This window comes from Lithobates pipiens, unplaced genomic scaffold (assembly GCF_037356315.1).
Source record: "Lithobates pipiens isolate NorthernLeopardFrog02 unplaced genomic scaffold, aLitPip1_a1.2 Scaffold_8, whole genome shotgun sequence".
NCBI classification, from domain to species: domain Eukaryota; kingdom Metazoa; phylum Chordata; class Amphibia; order Anura; family Ranidae; genus Lithobates; species Lithobates pipiens.
Window position 1 is genome coordinate 483,874,362 of NW_027507903.1, and position 17,174 is coordinate 483,891,535.

A 17,174-nucleotide genomic window follows, 5' to 3' on the forward strand; every position below is an offset into this window, starting at 1 on the left:
TCCCTTGCTTAAGAGTGAGGATGCCCCTTCCTTATGAAGAGGACTTTGAGGAAGGCTTAGTGCCCTTGTGGGCCAAACCTTGTGCAGAAAGGAGGGGCTAAATTTAGGTTTTACAGTTGAAGCCTTGTAAGAGCGGATAGGTGCTCTTGGTTTAGAAGAGCCAGGAGTTGCTGAGAAGGTTCTTTTTGAAACCTGCTGTGGAAGTAAAACCTTCCCACCTAAGACCTCTTTAATGAATTGATTAGGTGCCTCACCAAAGAGATGTCTTCCTTGGAAGAGAAAATATATGAGGTGCCTTTGCAGCCAGCTTTAGCTGTCCAAGTTTTGAGCCATACAATTCTGCGCATGTTTATTGAGATTACAGTAATCATGTTGTAAAGTACTGTGTAAACTGTTGTCGCTATATAAATCCTGTATAACAATAATAATTCTGGAGATTTGTCTCATGATATGTTGTAGGGCCTCCACACAAAAAAATCAGAGCACAATGCAATTGAAATACAGGGTCATGTTTGTAAATTGTCCTAGACCAGCTAGCTGTAGCTTGACATACTGAAATTGCAGCAAGAAATTGTTGCAGGGCTGGGCCTGACAGATAAAACAAGGCTTTTAGGAGTGCAGAATCTTTGAAAGAACATCTTCAATAGGTACAGCCAAAGGTTTGTTTAGAACAGAGACAGCAGGATCAACCACAGGAACAACCCACTTCTTTGTAAACTCTTTTTCAACTAGAGTTCCACAACAATATAGGGTGGGGTTAAGTAAAAATGATTTCAGGATTGTTATAAACTGCACATTTTCTCTGTTCATGGAAGGGGAATGGTGTGCTGGATTTTGCAGGTCTCTCCATAACCAAACAGGCATGATGGGACAAAGGAGAGTCAAGTTGCACAATGGCAAGGCTTTTGCGGACAGAGGCAATGAGTTTATCACAATTAGTAAGCATGTTACATGCAGGTCCATCTTCAATATAGTGAGTGTGGGAGACAGAAAAACTATGCAACATCTTCCACTATTGTCTCCATATCGTCTTCATTCCCTTCTGTGTCTTCATCTTCTAGGATTAGCATATCGGGATCTGATCCCGGTTGAGGAATAGAAAAGAGGGAGGGGCATTTCAGAGCCCTGGACAAAGATGTCTGAACTAAGGCCTTAATATGCAAGAAGTGTCATACATGCAGAAAATCCTTCTTTAGTTAGTCAAATAAGCCACTTGTTGCATGCCTAAAATAGAAATAGAATCAGAGGCTGAGGCTGGTGTTAAGACGGGTTTCTGCTCTGGTGCAAGGACGCATTGTCACTTTTATGCTGCGTACACACGGTCAGATTTTCCATCGGGAAACGTTGGATATGAGCTTATTAGCGATAAGTCCGACCATGTGTATGCTCCATCGGACATTTGTTGTCGGACCTTCCACTAACAAATGTTGGCTAGCAGGTTCTCAAATTTTCCGCTAACAAATGTTTGTTGGCGGACTTTCCAATCGTGTGTACACAAGTCCGTCGCACAAAAGTCCACACATGCTCAGAATCAAGGACAAGCCGGAAGCGCTCAGTCTTGTAAAACTAGCGTTCGTAATGGAGATATCATGTACGTCTTGTACGTCACTACGTTCATAACTGTTGGCCAACATTTGTGTGACCGTGTGTACACAAGACAAGTTGGAGTCAACACCATTCGAACAAAAATCAACGGTTTTGTTGTCGGAAAGTCAGATCGTGTGTACAAGGCATTAGGTTGAGCTACCTGAGGGCTTTGGCAGAGCAAATGTTCACTTGTAATTCTGAATTGGCTCTGATTTGTCTGATCTCTGCCATAGCTACAAGTGAGGGTATTCTCCTGTTGGGTTCTCACAGAAAAGAGTGTGGGCGATAGACTAATCAAGTCAGGAGAAAGCAGTAACCCAGGTGTAGACTGTCCTGCAATGAATCCTGGAAAAAGTGTGGGAGGAAGTGCCTGAGTACCTTATAAGGGTTCTGGGTGGAAAGGGGTGTTAAAGTATGTGACCAGTGGTGTGATGTATCACATGGTAATTCAGAACAGGAACCAGCAGAGAGTCTTGTGGTACATCACTGGTGACTGCCCTCTGTTTTGAAAAAAAAAAAACATTTACAACCACGCACAGATATCTATACTCCAGCCCAGTGTTTCTCAACTCCAGTCCTCAAGGCGCCCCAACGGGTCATGATTTCTGGATTTACCTCTGATGAAACAACTGTGGTAATTACTAAGGCAGTGAAACTGATTAAATTACCTGTGCAACATAATGGAACCCCCGAAAACATGACCTGTTGGGACGCCTTGAGGACTGGAGTTGAGAAACACTGCTCTAGCCAACTGAGTAGCCACTGAACCCCCCAAGGGTTAAGTTCTAGCTTGTATAGCTTCTTAATGAAATCATTAGTTAACTGTGGAAATAAAAATATCCTATTTCAATGTACTATGAATACTGTATATACTAGAGGTAATAGTGTTGATAACTGATGGAGATATCTCTTGCATTTTCTGTGTAGTAGTGCTTTTTGGGGAAGCCATATTCCAGTAGCATCACCTGCACAACCATAACTTACCTCCACCTGTCAACTAAGTTTGAATAGATTTGCTCTCACACAGACCACAAAAAAAACAAAGAAAAAAAAGAAGACAATTCTACACCCTAGGCAAAAAAAAACAAAAAAAAACAAACAGACAGGGGTTCTGACCATTTCATACTCAATCCAACATGTTTTTACTTAATAACCACCTTAAAAGGTCACATGGATGGTGTTGTACTTCGCTATTTAAACCTACTTTCTTAAAAGAAGTTTGCAGCTATTCTACCACATTACTTTAATTCCCTGATTGTACAGTCAGAACTGTATAGCCTTAAAAAGGTTACGTTTTTACTCACCTCGTTATTTGTGAAAAATGAAAAGGTATGGGGATTTGCTCCCCTCACAGATGTAATGATACAAGGGGAAAATGTGGTTGCTTTGTTCAAAAGACGGCCACCGAGGAGGCCATGTCAGCGACTGACAAAAGTTGACTAATAATCTGTTATGCCAGGGCGCGATTAGCGACTCGTATTAAAAATAAACCGATCCAATAAAGGATGGGATAAACTTACATTTTAATCTCCAAGATCTTATTAGTCTGCCGAAAGCCAGAGCGTTTACAAAACAAATCACATCCGCAGAGAGTTTAATAAAAATCTCCACTGCACCCGGCTAACTGTGCCAAGAGGAAAGGGACGAGTGCCAGGGAAATTGGAGGATGTGAGAGTTTGATGAGGAGACTGCCGTGCCAGATAGTTTAGGACTTATTATCAGGCCCGAGGCATTGAATGGGTTCATAGCTGAAGTGAAATAAGAGTGGGTGACATGCCAGCAGCCCTCACTTTGATGGGCTTGCTATAATCTAACAGGGACAGCAGTCACGGAGGCCAAGCCTTCCCTTGGCCTAAAATGTGGAATGACTCCCTGCTTCTTCTTCTACCTTCTTGTCCTGAAATACTCTGCACTGCTGGAGGGATGTGTGCCTTCCTCCATAGAGGACTCTGTGCCTTCCTGTATCTAACACTCCTCTTAGGAAATACTCTGCACTAGAGGCCTTCATCTATCTAAAGCTGGCCATAGATAAGATTTTTTTTTCTCTCCAGCAACCAGGCTGAATAAATAATAATAAAAAAACAAAAAACAAACAAAAAGATTCTTTCATCCACATAAACAAGGTGTATGAAGGAACCAGGAAATTGTACTCTGACAACGAGACCCAGCACTGTCACAATACACTAATCAATGGCTGCAGCCGCTGATCGGCAAAAGTTTTCCAACTTGTCCAAGGGATGGACACACACCGATTGAAATTCAGCCAGTCACTGCTGAACCAGTAGAACTTTGACCCTTCTATGGCCAGCTTAAAGGGACACTAAAGGTTTGTGTTTTTTCAACGAAATGCATCCTATGTATTTAGCTGAAAAACACCTGTCCATGACCGGCCCCGCAGCTCCCCCCTTTTTACTTACCTGAACCCTCGAACTTGTCCCATGGAGACACGCTCTTTCTCTGTAGGGGGTTCTCGGCTCTTGATTGGATAGATTAATAGCAGCGCAGCCAGTGGTTCCAGCTGCTGTCAATCAAATCCAATGACGAGGCCGCCAGGGGGCGGGGCCGAGTCCTGCATTCGGCATCTATAGAAGTTGAATGCTGGACTCGGGAGTGCACCTGCAAGGTAATCCCCTGGGAGAGAGCTTCTCCCAGGGAGTTATCTGATGTGGGGAAGAGCTGAGAGAGCCGCCAAGGGACCCCAGAAGAGCAGGTTTGGGGCCACTCTGTACAAAACGAGCTGCACAGTGGAGGTATGATATGTTTGTTATTAAAAAAAGAAAACACAAACCTTTAGTGTCCCTTTAACTCTCCCCTCCTGAAATACACTGCACTGGTGGGTGACTCATCTTTCCTCTATCAAAAGTTCCTTTCCAGAAATACAGTGCAGGGGTGACTGGGGGTTCTAACCATCCTATACGCCACCCAACACTAAAAGAAAAACTTTTTGCTTTAGGTAAACGAACACCTAACCTGAAAAGTAGCCCTTCATCCAAAACATAACACAAAATAGCTCCCTAACCGCAGACCTAAATCTTACCTATACCCAACCACTAAGTTGACCTCGAAATGTACACACCTTATCAGGAATAGAAAGCACACAGTCCCACACCACAATATAACAGTTCTAAACCTCCAACACTGAAACCTACTGATCAGTCATTTGGGAAAGCATAAAGCCCATCTCTCTGAGCAAATATTAACCCCCTCCCACCCCGTTTAACTTATTTTCATGCATTTTTCTAACTATGTAAAGCAAAATAAACACTATATTACCAAAAGTATTCAGACGCCTGCCTTTACACGCACATGAACTTTAATGCCATCCCAGTCTTGGTCCGTAGGATTCAATATTGAGTTGGCCCACCTTTTGCAGCTATAACAGCTTCAACTCTTCTGGGAAAGCTGTCCACAAAATTTAGGAGTGTGTCTATGGGAATGTTTGACCATTCTTTCAGAAGCGCATTTGTGAGGTCAGGCACTGATATGGACGAGAAGGCCTAGCTCCCAGTCTCCGCTCTAATTCATTCCAAAGGTGTTCTATTGGGTTGAGGTCAGAACTCTGTGCAGGCCAGTCAAGTTCCTCCACCCCAAACTGGTGCACAGTCTTGTTGGAACAGGAAGGGGCAAAATGCGCTTCTAGAAGAATGGTCAAACATTCCAATAGACACACTCCTAAACCTTGTAAACAGCCTTTCCAGAAGAGTTGAAGCTGTTATAGCTGCAAAGGGTGGGCCAACTCAATATTGAACCCTACGGCTAAGGCTGAGATGCCATTGAAGTTCATGTGCATGTAAAAGGCAGGTGTCTGAATTCTTTTGGTAATATCCGACTGCTTAAAAAAATGATGGCAGTGATTAGGCTAATTTGAGTGCAGCATACAGCAGCCGCAGGATCAGAGCAACATGTTCAGAGAAATATGGCTGATACAGCCATTATTCACGCCTATTTTGGTTTTGTCTCTTAGGAACATATGGATCCCTATAAAGTGTATATTAAGTACCTGATGATCTGCCAGAAATCCAGTGAGCTCCTAAAATCCTGTTTAAGCTGACAACACACTGCGAAATTCCAAGCAGTGTTGGACTGAAGATTCAGATCCCCCCACGTCCTGGCACCAATTGGTCTGATTGGGTCTGCTTGTCAGTTCATCAGACCCTCCAAAGTCCTCTATGGAGTGATAGATGTAAACAGACTTGTGTCCGTTTACACCAGCCTACAACCAATCCAATCCAAAAAATGAAGGGGATCTGTTCCCCACTGTCTGGGCAGATGGGATTGCAGGGCAGTTGGATGTAAACACACAAGTCTGTATACACCTCACCACTCATAGAGCAGAGCGGGCTGTGTGGGATCTGCTCAGTAGGGGGATCAGCACACAGATCCCAAGCTGAGCAAGTGGATATGAAGCAGATTCTGCTCTTCTGCCCCCATGTAATCTTCTCTGTTTTGTCCCTTTCTGTCCCCATTTCTCTTTTTCCCTTGCACTCTGTCCTTATGTTCCCATCTATTCCTCATCTCTAGAGGGTCCCCATGGTGTCAATGTGCTATCCTATGCAAAGCAAAGCAGCAAGATTTACCTTCTATCCCTCCACTCAATGCTGATCCCGTGGCTGTGCTTGCTGGCCCCTCCCCCTAATCTCACTGGACTCCTCCCCCTCATCGCTTGCCTCCAGTTCAGCAGCGATTGTTGACTCTGTGGTGGACTGGAGGCATTTATGTGAGAATTGTTCATTGCGGGGCTAGAGTCTGGAGAGAGAAAATCAGTTGTTGCCCTTCACCCGGGACTCAGAGAGGAGGAGCAGTAGCAGCCTGGAGTGGAGAGCAACTAGCCTCCCCTTGCGCCTACCTGTGGGCGCCCATGCAACCCTGATTCCAAAAGAATGGAGATGCTGTGGAAAATCTTCATAAAAACAGAATGCAATGATTTGCAAGTCTCATAAACCCATATTTTATTCACAATAGAAAATATATCAATTAGCACACTCTGTAAATGTCTGGGGACTGAGGGGATGGAATTTTGGGAGAGGAATGTTGTACCTGTCTTGCTTTATATAGGATTCTAACTGCTCAACAGTCCTGAGTCTTCTTTGTTTCAAGATGATCCAAATATTTGAAATTAGCTAAAGGTCTGGACTGCAGGCAGGCCAGTTACGCACCCAGACTCTCCTACTACAAAGCCATGCTGTTGTCTTAGATGCAGTATGCAGTTTAGCATTGTCCGGTTGAAATATGGCCTTCCCTGAAAAAGACGTAGTCTGGATGAGATCATATGTGCTCTAAAACCTGAATATACTGTATCTTTCAGCATTGATGATACCTTTACAGATGTGAAAGCTGCCTATTCCATAGGCACCAATGCACCCCCATACCATCAGAGATGCAGGTTTTTGAGTGCTGATAACAAGCCAGAAGGCCCTTCTCCTCTTTAGTCACAGCATCCGATATTGCTTTTTGGCCTCGTCTTTTGCGCACAGAGATTCCCCCAGATTCTTCAAATCTTTTGAATATATGATGTACTGGATGATATTAGGTCATTGGAATTTTACGTTGAGAAATATTATTCTGAAATTGTTTGACAATTTTTAGATGCAAATTTTCAGTTGTTGAACCTCTCTGCCCATCGTTACTTGTGAGACACTTTGACTCTCTAAGGCTGGCCATACATTATAAAATGTTCTTGTATAATTTTCCTTTAGATTTACCAAAACCATATACCATGGGATCAAACCAAAACACTTTTAATTTGTATGCAATCAGGTGGACTCACACTACATAGTTGAATGTATATCTATAGGAAATTGGACAAGAAAATTGTATAATGTATGTCCATATGCTGTTTTTATACTCAGTCATGTTACTGACTAGTTGCCAATCAATCTAATTAGTTGCAAAATGTTCTTTCAGCTCTTCCTTGCTAGTACCACTTAGACCCCTTTCACACTGAAGCGCTGCTAAAAATATGATTTTTAAAACAGCTTACCTGTAAAATCCTTTTCTTTGAAGTACATCATGAGACACAGAGCCATAGTAGTTACTATGTGGGTTTTATGCCACCTTCAGGTGATGGACACTGTCACAGTTCAAGACAAAAGGTCCAATCCCTATATAAGCCCTCCCACTACTGGGTGTACCTCAATTTTGTAGCAAAGCAATACATGTGTATACCAAAAGAAGGGAGGGACCTCTGTGTCCCATGATGTACTTCAAAGAAAGGATTTTACAGGTAAGCTGTTTTAAAAATCCTATTTTCTGATCGTACATCACAGGACTAGAGGACTTATACTGCACCTGCAGTACACTGCACCCCACGGTGATATCCTCATGACCTTTTATATCTATTTGATAGAATCTGGTAAATGTATGGACTGAAGACCAAGTGGTGGCCTTGCAGATCTGAGCCATGGAGGCTTGGTGATGCACTGCCCAGGAAGTACTAACAGCACTGGTGGAATGCGCTTTAATATGAAAAGGAAGAATCTTCCTCTTTAAAACATAAGCTTGAACGAATACTTGTCAAATCTATTTAGAATAGTAGATTTCGATGCTGCCTGTCCTCTTTTAGGCCCTTCAGGCAACACGAACAAAAACATCAGTTTTCCGAATATGAGCAATCGCCTTTTAGTAGACATTGACTTGTCTCACCACATTAAGAGAATGTAGTGATTTATCTTCCAAAGAACAGGGTTCTAGAAAAGTGAAGGTAAAACAATATCCTGGTTTAGATAAAAACCTGTACTACATTTATTAAAAATTTAGGACACAATACTACCTTATCCTTGTGAACAATAAAAATATGGCTCTTTACATGAAAGAGCAGCCAATACTGATACCCTTCTTGCAGCAGATATGGTTACCAGAAAAAATAGTTTCCTTGCATTAACCAAGGTAGAAAACTACCGAACCTGACAGCCCACGCTTCTTCAGAGTATGGGTCTCAATATCCAAACCGTTAAATTTAGCGTTTGTAAAGTAGGATGGAATTCCGGACCTTGCAAGAGAAGGTCTGGCCGTGAAGGTAAGGTCCATGGGTCTCCTACTGCCATCTCTATGATCTCTTCATACCAAGATTTCCTGGACCCCGCTGGGGGTCAAAAGAATCAACGACTTCCCTTCCCGCTTGATCCTGTGATGAAGTCGTGGACGCAGGCAGAATAGGAGGGAATGCAAAAATCAGTGAGAACTGATTCCATGGGAATAGCAAGGCATCTGTTCCACATGCTAGCGGATCCTTTCTTCTTGACACAAATTTGTCGATTTCTTTGTTGAACCTGGACGCAAACAGATCTATGTCCGGAATCCCCCATCCTTGACATATTGACAGGAAGATATCAGGGTAAAGGAACCATTCTCCCGGGAACAACTGCTGGCGACTCAAGTAGCCGGACTGCCTGTTTTCCTATTCCTAGAACGAAGACCGACGCTAGGTAAAGTACATTGTTTTCTTCCCAAGATAGGATAAGATTTACCTTTCTATGGGCCGCACAACTTCTTGTGCCCCCCTTGGTGATTAATATAGGCCATTGCTGTGGCATAGACAGATTGAATCCTGGCAGGACAATACCTTAAACTGAATGTTCAGGCCCTCAGAACCAAGTGCTCTGCCTGAATTTCTAAAATGTTAATGGGCAAGGCCATTTCTGATCTGGGCCACTTCTCTTGGACAGCTGCCTCTTTCAGGACTGTCCCCCAACTTAAACAAAAAAAGGTTGGCATATGTTGTTACTATTTCCCAGGTAACTGAAGGAAGGATTTTCCCCTTTGCAGATTTTTGGATCTTAACCATAAACTGAAGCTCCGGCGCACCCAGCCTACAGCACCTGGTATTTCCAGGTGGACTTTCATCCGGGTACTAACCAGGCCCGACCCTGCTTAGCCTCCAAGATCAGATGAGATCGGGGGCTATAAGGGTGATGTGGCCATAGGCTTTGGGGTCAGACACATTGGGAATGTAGAGCTTGAACCCTTTGTTTCAAGCCGATAGGAAACTGTTTTGCAGCAGTCTAGAATGAGACTGAGCATAAGAAACGGCCTCGAATGAAGCCACCATCTTTCCCAACAATCTCATGCAATGTTGAATAGGATAAAATCATCTTGCTTTGACTACCTAAATCAGTTCCTTTATGGAGATGATCTTTGCCTTGGGTATGAACACCCTTTTCTGGGTGTACCTATGATTGGACCCAAGTATTTCTTAATGGTTTTAAAGTAGATTTCTCCTAGGTTGAGAATCCAACCTAGATATTCCAGGTAGTTTAATGTGGTGACCATACTTTGGTCTAAGCGGGCTACCAACTGCTCTATCAAGAACAAATCAACTAGGTAAACCATAATCGTTATACCTTGTGCCCTCAATCTGGCTAGAAAAGGAGCCAGAACCTTTGTACTTGAGGTGCAGCAGCTAGACCGGAAAGCAGAGCTACACACTGAAAATTAAGATTTTCCATTTTTGAAAGTAGATACTAATAGTGACGAGGGACTAGGCATATGGAGATATGCATCTTTGACGTTGAATGGCACCAGAAATTCTCCTCCTTGTAGGATGGAGATAACAGATTGGATTGACTTCATGCAACAAAAAAAAAAAAAAAAAGAGAGAGATTATATTAAGGAACTGAATTTTAGAGGGGGCATTATAAGGAGGCTACAGTATCTTGTAGGCTTCCTCCCTCAAGACCTTCGTCTCTGAGGTTAACCCTGAGGATTTCCCTTTGAATCTGACGGCGGAAGCCACCGTGACTGCCTGGAGGCTGATGCCCCAAGTACAGAAGAAGGAGCTTTGAAATAAAAAAACATTTACTCGTTCACTTAAATGGCAAAAAGGAGTATCTTTCTCTTCCTAGAAATTCTTTGGATAGGTTATCCAAAATATCCCCAGATAGCTGTTTTATTGCAAAAAAGAAAACTAAGCCCTTGTACACACGGTCGGAGAATCCGTCGGAATGTGTCCTATCGGATCGTGTCGTCGGATAATCCGACTGTGTGTGGTATGCATCGGACTGATTCTGTCTGAATATCCGTCGGACCCAATTTTCCAACATGTTGGAAATATTTCCCAACCAACTGGTTCGATCGGACACACTCCGATCATGTGTAGCGAATTTTGATCGGACCAAGTGCCACGCATGCTCAGATCAAATTCCTACATCAAAGCTATTGGCTACTAGCCTGAATGTAGTCCCATCGTAACGAAATTACGTCATCACGTTCTGAAAGATCGGATTTTTCTACAACTTAGTCCGACCGTGTGTATGCAACAGTTTCGGACACAATCTGTCGGCCTAAATCCGACGGACAAAATCCAACGGATTTGGTTGGCAGAATCTCCGACCGTGTGTACAGGGGCTAACAAGGAGCTTCTTGCATGACGCTTAGCGGTCATAGCAACTATTGCAAAAATAAAGTTGCCTCCTGGACCTGCTGAGCAGGGTAAACTTGAACACCTGTTTAAACTGGTTTCTCAACGAATAACCAATTACTGTCAGCGCAGGCTTAGACACTCAACCTTCCAGAGGAAAAAAAGTGTTTTTTTTAAAATAGGAATTCCAACCTTTTATCCATTGGATCCCTAAGTATTTGAGTATAGTCTGCCAGACAAGTCAAACGTACTTCACAAAGGATATAGTAGCGTTAATTGCTGGTATACCCTACTTAGTGAATTTTCTTTACCATAGGACAAAGTGTGAAAATGTTTTAGAAAGGAAAATAATGCTTATCTGGGTGATCCTCCAGATACAAAAAACTTTTACAACAAAGAATGGACAGGAAAAGGCATGCACAGCTTGAGGAGGCTTTAGCGAACCCAAACATTCAGTTAAAAGGTACATAAATGTGGAGCGGATCAGCAAGAATTTGTACCATTAATCTTACTGATTGTGAAATTTGACACCTCAGATGAGTCATGAGCCTCACAACGGTTCCCTGGGGGAATTCGTCTTCTCCTGCCCCTAGCTCCTCAGTCTGAGGGTCCTAGGAAAATGGAAGAGAACCTGTTGCATCTTGACCACACTGGGAATGCGATTAAAGTTGCTAAACCTTAAAAACCTACGATGGCTGCGTAAAAAGTAAAATGAACAGGGGCTGCAGTGTTTAAAACAGTTGCAAACATTCCATGGTCCCGATGCTCACTCTGACCAGCTACCCCACTCAGGGGAGGATGTCATGTATAGAGTAGGCTTTTCAGAGCTTGAGGGAGACCCTTTAGCTCCTTTTTTGGAGGCGATTCAACCCACCCTTATGAACATAGCCCAATGCACAAAGCAGTGGTACAACCAGAAGAAATCGCATCCATTGTTTGAGCAATAGTCAGCCACTGCCACTGTTATTAATGCTCAGCCTGATGCAATAGTAAATGTGTAAAAAAGGAATGCCTGTGTCACCAAACCTTTCATGCCCCTCTTGCTCTTGTGTCCCTCCGCAGCTTGCAGCAGTAACCATGGTGCTTTAAAAAAAAACACACTTTCCCGCACTGGACGTTGGAGGACGCTGTTAAACCTTCAGGAGCTGGGGATCCTCGAGGAAACCCACAATCCTGGACCTGTAATAGCACCACCGCCAGCAAAACTTTATGGCCTTAATACCAAAAGTACTGGATCCCGGGACCCAGCTCTCTAAAAAGAGAAGCGTTTACAGGCAAAACCTAATTTCTTCGGACACGAGGCCCGGGTACCATTCAATTCGGCTTAAAAGACACTTTGATCACTTTGATCCGGCTGCATAGCTAGCCCCAGCATGGATTGCTCCAGTGGAGCTCAGCATAGCACATCTTCACTCATAACCAACACTTTAGACACTGGTGAAAAAACTGAGGTACTCCCAGTAGTAGGAGGGGTTATATAGGGAGTGTACTTTTTGTCTTAGGGTATGCCTGTGACCATCACCTGAAGGTGGCCTATAACCCACATAGTAACTACTATGGCTCTGTGCTCTGTGATGCAAGATAAGAAACAGGGCTTAAGCACTGGTCGGTTTTGTGGTGCTTTAGCGAGGTTTTAGGGGCGGTTTTTTCTGCGCTTTTTGGGTGCTAGCAGGGAGTATTTTTTTTTTTAAGGTTACGTGAAAATGTGACCTTAAAAAAAAAACTAAAAAAAAAACACCTGTTTAAGGCGATTAGGAAGTACTACCCATTCATTTAGATGGGCAGGGACCTTATAGGAGTGCTTTTTACAGCACTCCAAACCTGCCCCGAAGATGCTGCTAGCAGAACTTTTTCTAACGTCCCACAAGTGCACCGCCCGCTTGTGCAAACATTCATGCAAATAAACGTGAGGCAGTTTTCAGTCACTTTTCAGGTGTAATTTTGTGCACTAAAATGCCTGAAAACTGCCTCAGTGTGAAAGGGGTCTTACTTTGGCAGCTTTTGCTGTCCTGTCCTAAAATTTTCTGTAAACGTGTTGCTGCCATCAATTTCAAAATTACAATTTTTTTCCTTAAAATTGTATATTTTCTCAGTTTAAACAGTTGATGTGTTTCTATTGTGAATAAAATATAGGTTTATGAGATTTGCAAATTATTGCAGTCTTTTTTTATGCAGATTTTACACAGGGTCACAACTTTTTTTGGGGAACTGGGGTTTCTACTACTGGAACAAAGTTAAAAGAAGAAAATAATATTGGGGCACAATCAAGAGGGAGAGAGAGAGAAGTTTGGTAGTACAGTGGAGATATTATTTATACAACTCCTTTAACACAAGCATTGGTAAGAACCAGGGATTGGTGGTGGTATTGGGTAGGGACAGGCAGTTAAGGGTAGCCAATCACAGGGTAAATTTGGCATACCTTGCACCATTTAAAGGCAGGTGGGCCTGCGCCATGCATCAATTCACAAGACAACTTCAGGCAGGCAGAAGATTCAAGAGAGGAAAGAAGCATGCAATTATATCAGGTTGAAACGACTGAGCTAAGTTTAGGGGTATTGTACACTTTCAAACATTTTTGCTGTTTTAACTAGGTATTAATATATTTATATTCCTTGTGTCATGTGTTTGCCTTACCTTGTACTGATGGGCTCACGTGTTGTGGCTGTAGTTAAAGTGTCTTCACTGAATGATTCCTATGCATTAATCAGTCTAACCTGTGCCTATTTGCTAAAGGGACAAGGAACCTATTGGACCTAAGGAACCTATTGTTCTGGGTCACAATCCATGCCTGTGCGCTGTATCACAAATATGTGACCGCTAATGCGAATTGCAAAAAAACTGCATCTTGAGCTCTCTGTTAAGTGCCTGTTTCAGATCCAATCCTCACCTGTGGGATTGTGGAATATATAGTTTCTTGACAGGAGGTGTCAATTCAAACTTCAAACAGAGGTTATGCATTACCCTGTGCAGTGCCATGCTGCATGAATCATGTTTGTACACAAACAGAACCTTCTGGCATTCAAATGAGAAGGCTTACTCTGCTAAAGGATGTGTGCACGAGGCATCAAATGACACCTTGAAACGACATGATCAATACATATCAATGCAGGTGAAAAACACAAGTTACAGGTAGGAAGGTATTATATAGCCATTAATGCCCAATTTAACTCTCCTAAAATAAAAAGTAAACTTCTTCTGCTGATATTTACCTATAGATAAACCTATAAGAGGTGCTTATCTATAGGTAATGTAAATATATTCTAAATGTGTACTATTTAGGAGATATTTACATTACATGCAGCCAGTGACATCACTGGCGTATGTGTTCTGAAGGAACAACCATCGTTGCTGCTCCTCCCAAGCCCTGTGCCATAAATGGCGGCACCTGCACGGGAGTGACGTCATTGTGTCTCTGGCCATTCACTGAGCCAGAGCCCGCGAACCCGGAAGCAAGACGGGTTAAAATGGAAGCGGCTGCAGCGCTGACATCACGGCACTGGAACAGCTTTGTTTTAAGGTACGTTTCACATAATTTGCTAGTATGCGATGCATACTAGCACATTATGACTTTACCTTGCAGGGGGGAAAAAAAACAACAACGTCCAGTGGTATACAACAGTAATACATTACAGTAATAAATGAATGAAGCCAGGCTGCATATACAGAAAAAAATATGCATTTTTTACTATTTCTTTTATCAGCCAAGATCTACAACAACAGTTTACTTAACTTTGCACTGCCAGCACATAGGATTGCATCACAGACCAGACCACACAATGATACCCTCACTCACCACCTCCTGCGGTCTCAGCGGTGCCCAACTGAACACTGTGCTAATGAATACGATTCTCACTATCTGAGCAAAGCTGTTAAAGAGGAGCTCCAGTCTCCCCCCCCCCCTCCCAATTTTTTTTAAAAGTCAGCAGCTACAAATGCCGTAGCTGCTGACTTTTAATATAGGGACACTTACCTGTACCTGGATCCAGTGCTGTCCTCATCCAAGCCAGCTTCCAACTACGCATGTGCAAACTGTACTACGGTGTGTGATTGGTCTCACAGTCTTCCTGGAACCTGGGATGTGTAGCAGAAGGCTGCGGGGAATAAAGGGGGTCAAAATAAGAAACTCCCTGCCCCCCGCCCGAAAAAAAAATGAGTGCCAAATGTAAAGGGGGAGGAGGAAGAGAAGAGCTTCCCGATTTGAGTGAAGTTCTGCTATAATTGGAGCAGTGTTCAGGGTAGCATGTAGCAGAACTGGGTCAGTCTCCTGTCGCTGCCAGCGTGGGGGTATTTAACTCTCGCTGTAAAATTTAGTAGTCTAAGTAGAAAAGAGGCATAATAGTTACTGTATAGGCAGCCTCACCATTACAGCAATAAATTACAAGGGTTCAATTCGGCATTAAAGACAGCTGCACTCTACAAATATATACATCACATACCTACTAGATAATGCTGTACCAGCATGTCATAATACAAGAATCCCATTCCACTAAAGCAGATGCTGCTCACCTATGTTACAGCTATACAATAAGCAACATACTCAACATACTCACTGGGTCAGTCACCATGAGGCAACATTGTACAATCATTCTATGCGTGCAGAGCTGAGAATCACAAAACACCATACAAGCAAAAATCCTCTTCAACCGCACCAACATTTGACTTGGCTACACATTCTGCAAGACCTCTCCACCAAGCCAAGAGATGGCGCTGCCCATATTTGCCACATTTCAATCACAATGAGCAAGACACAAACTGGAAACACATTACAAAAAGACTATTCAAGGAAACGTTATCGTTGTGCCAGGCAAAAGACAACACTTTACAAACAAATGTATACACTGGAACCTCTTCCTACAGTCATTTGCTAGCGACACCACACAAAACACCGCTAGACATTCCGTAACACATTTCCACTCAAGTCCTATTTTTTAATGTACACAAGTCCATGCCTTTATTCTTTCCTATGTAAGAGCTGTTCTCCTAGCAGCCTCCAGCAGAGAATGGCTTGTTCATAGGAGGATTAGGGTCATGTGCCATAAGAAAGAATGTATGGCGGCAGGCAGAGCCACTCATTGAAGATTGCTGGAATGAGAGGGAAGGAATTTGGGTGGTGGTAACTTAAAGGACAGTTGTACTACCTGACCCATATTCTGCCTAGATTGTCTTATATTTCCATAAAATGAGAAAGCTGCAAAAATACTCTTGTTGAAAAAAACCTGTGCTTGGTCTGATACTGGTTAACTAAAGGTATAGGCACTGGTCACATGACATGTCACAAATTAAATGTTAGTTATTTAAGCCCCATGACCAGTGCTTCCATACTTGATCAAGTGACAAACTATTGAGGCAGTCCAGAAGAACGGTTTCTATTGCACAGCTAAAGCTGCACTCCAGGTGCAAAACGCCCATGTAAATATATTTCTCAATAGCCACACTGGATTTATATTACAATTTGTGTTCATCAAAGGCCTTGCAAACCCAGTTATTACAGTGCCTTGAAAAAGTACTTATACACCTTGAAAAATTCCACATTTTGTCATGTTATAGTCAAAAATGTCAATGTATTTTATTGGGATTTTATGTGATAGACCAACACAAATTGGCACATAATTGTGAAGTGAAAGGAAAATGATAAATGGTTTTCATTTTTTTTTTTTACAAATAAATATGTGAAAAGTGTGCTATGCATTTGTATTCAGCCCTCTTAAGTCAATACTTTGTAGAACCCCCTTTAGCTGCAATTACAGCTGCAATTACAGCTGCAAGTCTTTTTGGTTATGTCTCTACCAGCTTTGCACATCTAGAGAGTTTTTTTTAATTTTTGCCCATCCTTCTTTGCAAATTGGCTCAAGCTCTGTCAGGTTTTATGGAGAGTATCTGAACAGCAATTTTCAAGTCTTGCCACAGATTCTCAACTATATTTAGGTCTAGACTTTGACTGGGCCAATCTAACACATGAATATGGTTTGATCTAAACCAATTTGATTGTAGCTCTGGCTGTATGTTTAGGGTCGTTGTCCTGCTGGAAGGTGACCATCTGCCACCGTCTCAAGTCTAAAGTTTTTTTGCAGACACTAAGATTGCTCTGTATTTGGCTCCGTCCATTTTTCCATAAACTCCGACCAGCTTCTCTGCAGAAGAAAAGCATCCCAAAAACATGATGCTGCCACCAACATTTTTCACAATGGGGATGGAGTGTTCAGGGTGATGTGCAATGTTAGTTTTCCAACAC

General features: G+C 42.7%; 1 protein-coding gene and 1 pseudogene across 17 annotated transcripts in view; both read right to left on the reverse strand.

Moving 5' to 3' along the window:
• Positions 1-17,174, reverse strand: part of ERC1 (ELKS/RAB6-interacting/CAST family member 1) — a 430,374-nt gene that overhangs the window by 117,311 nt on the left and 295,889 nt on the right. The gene's annotated exons all lie outside the window — the stretch shown is intronic.
• Positions 9,393-9,511, reverse strand: LOC143965226 (5S ribosomal RNA; annotated as a pseudogene).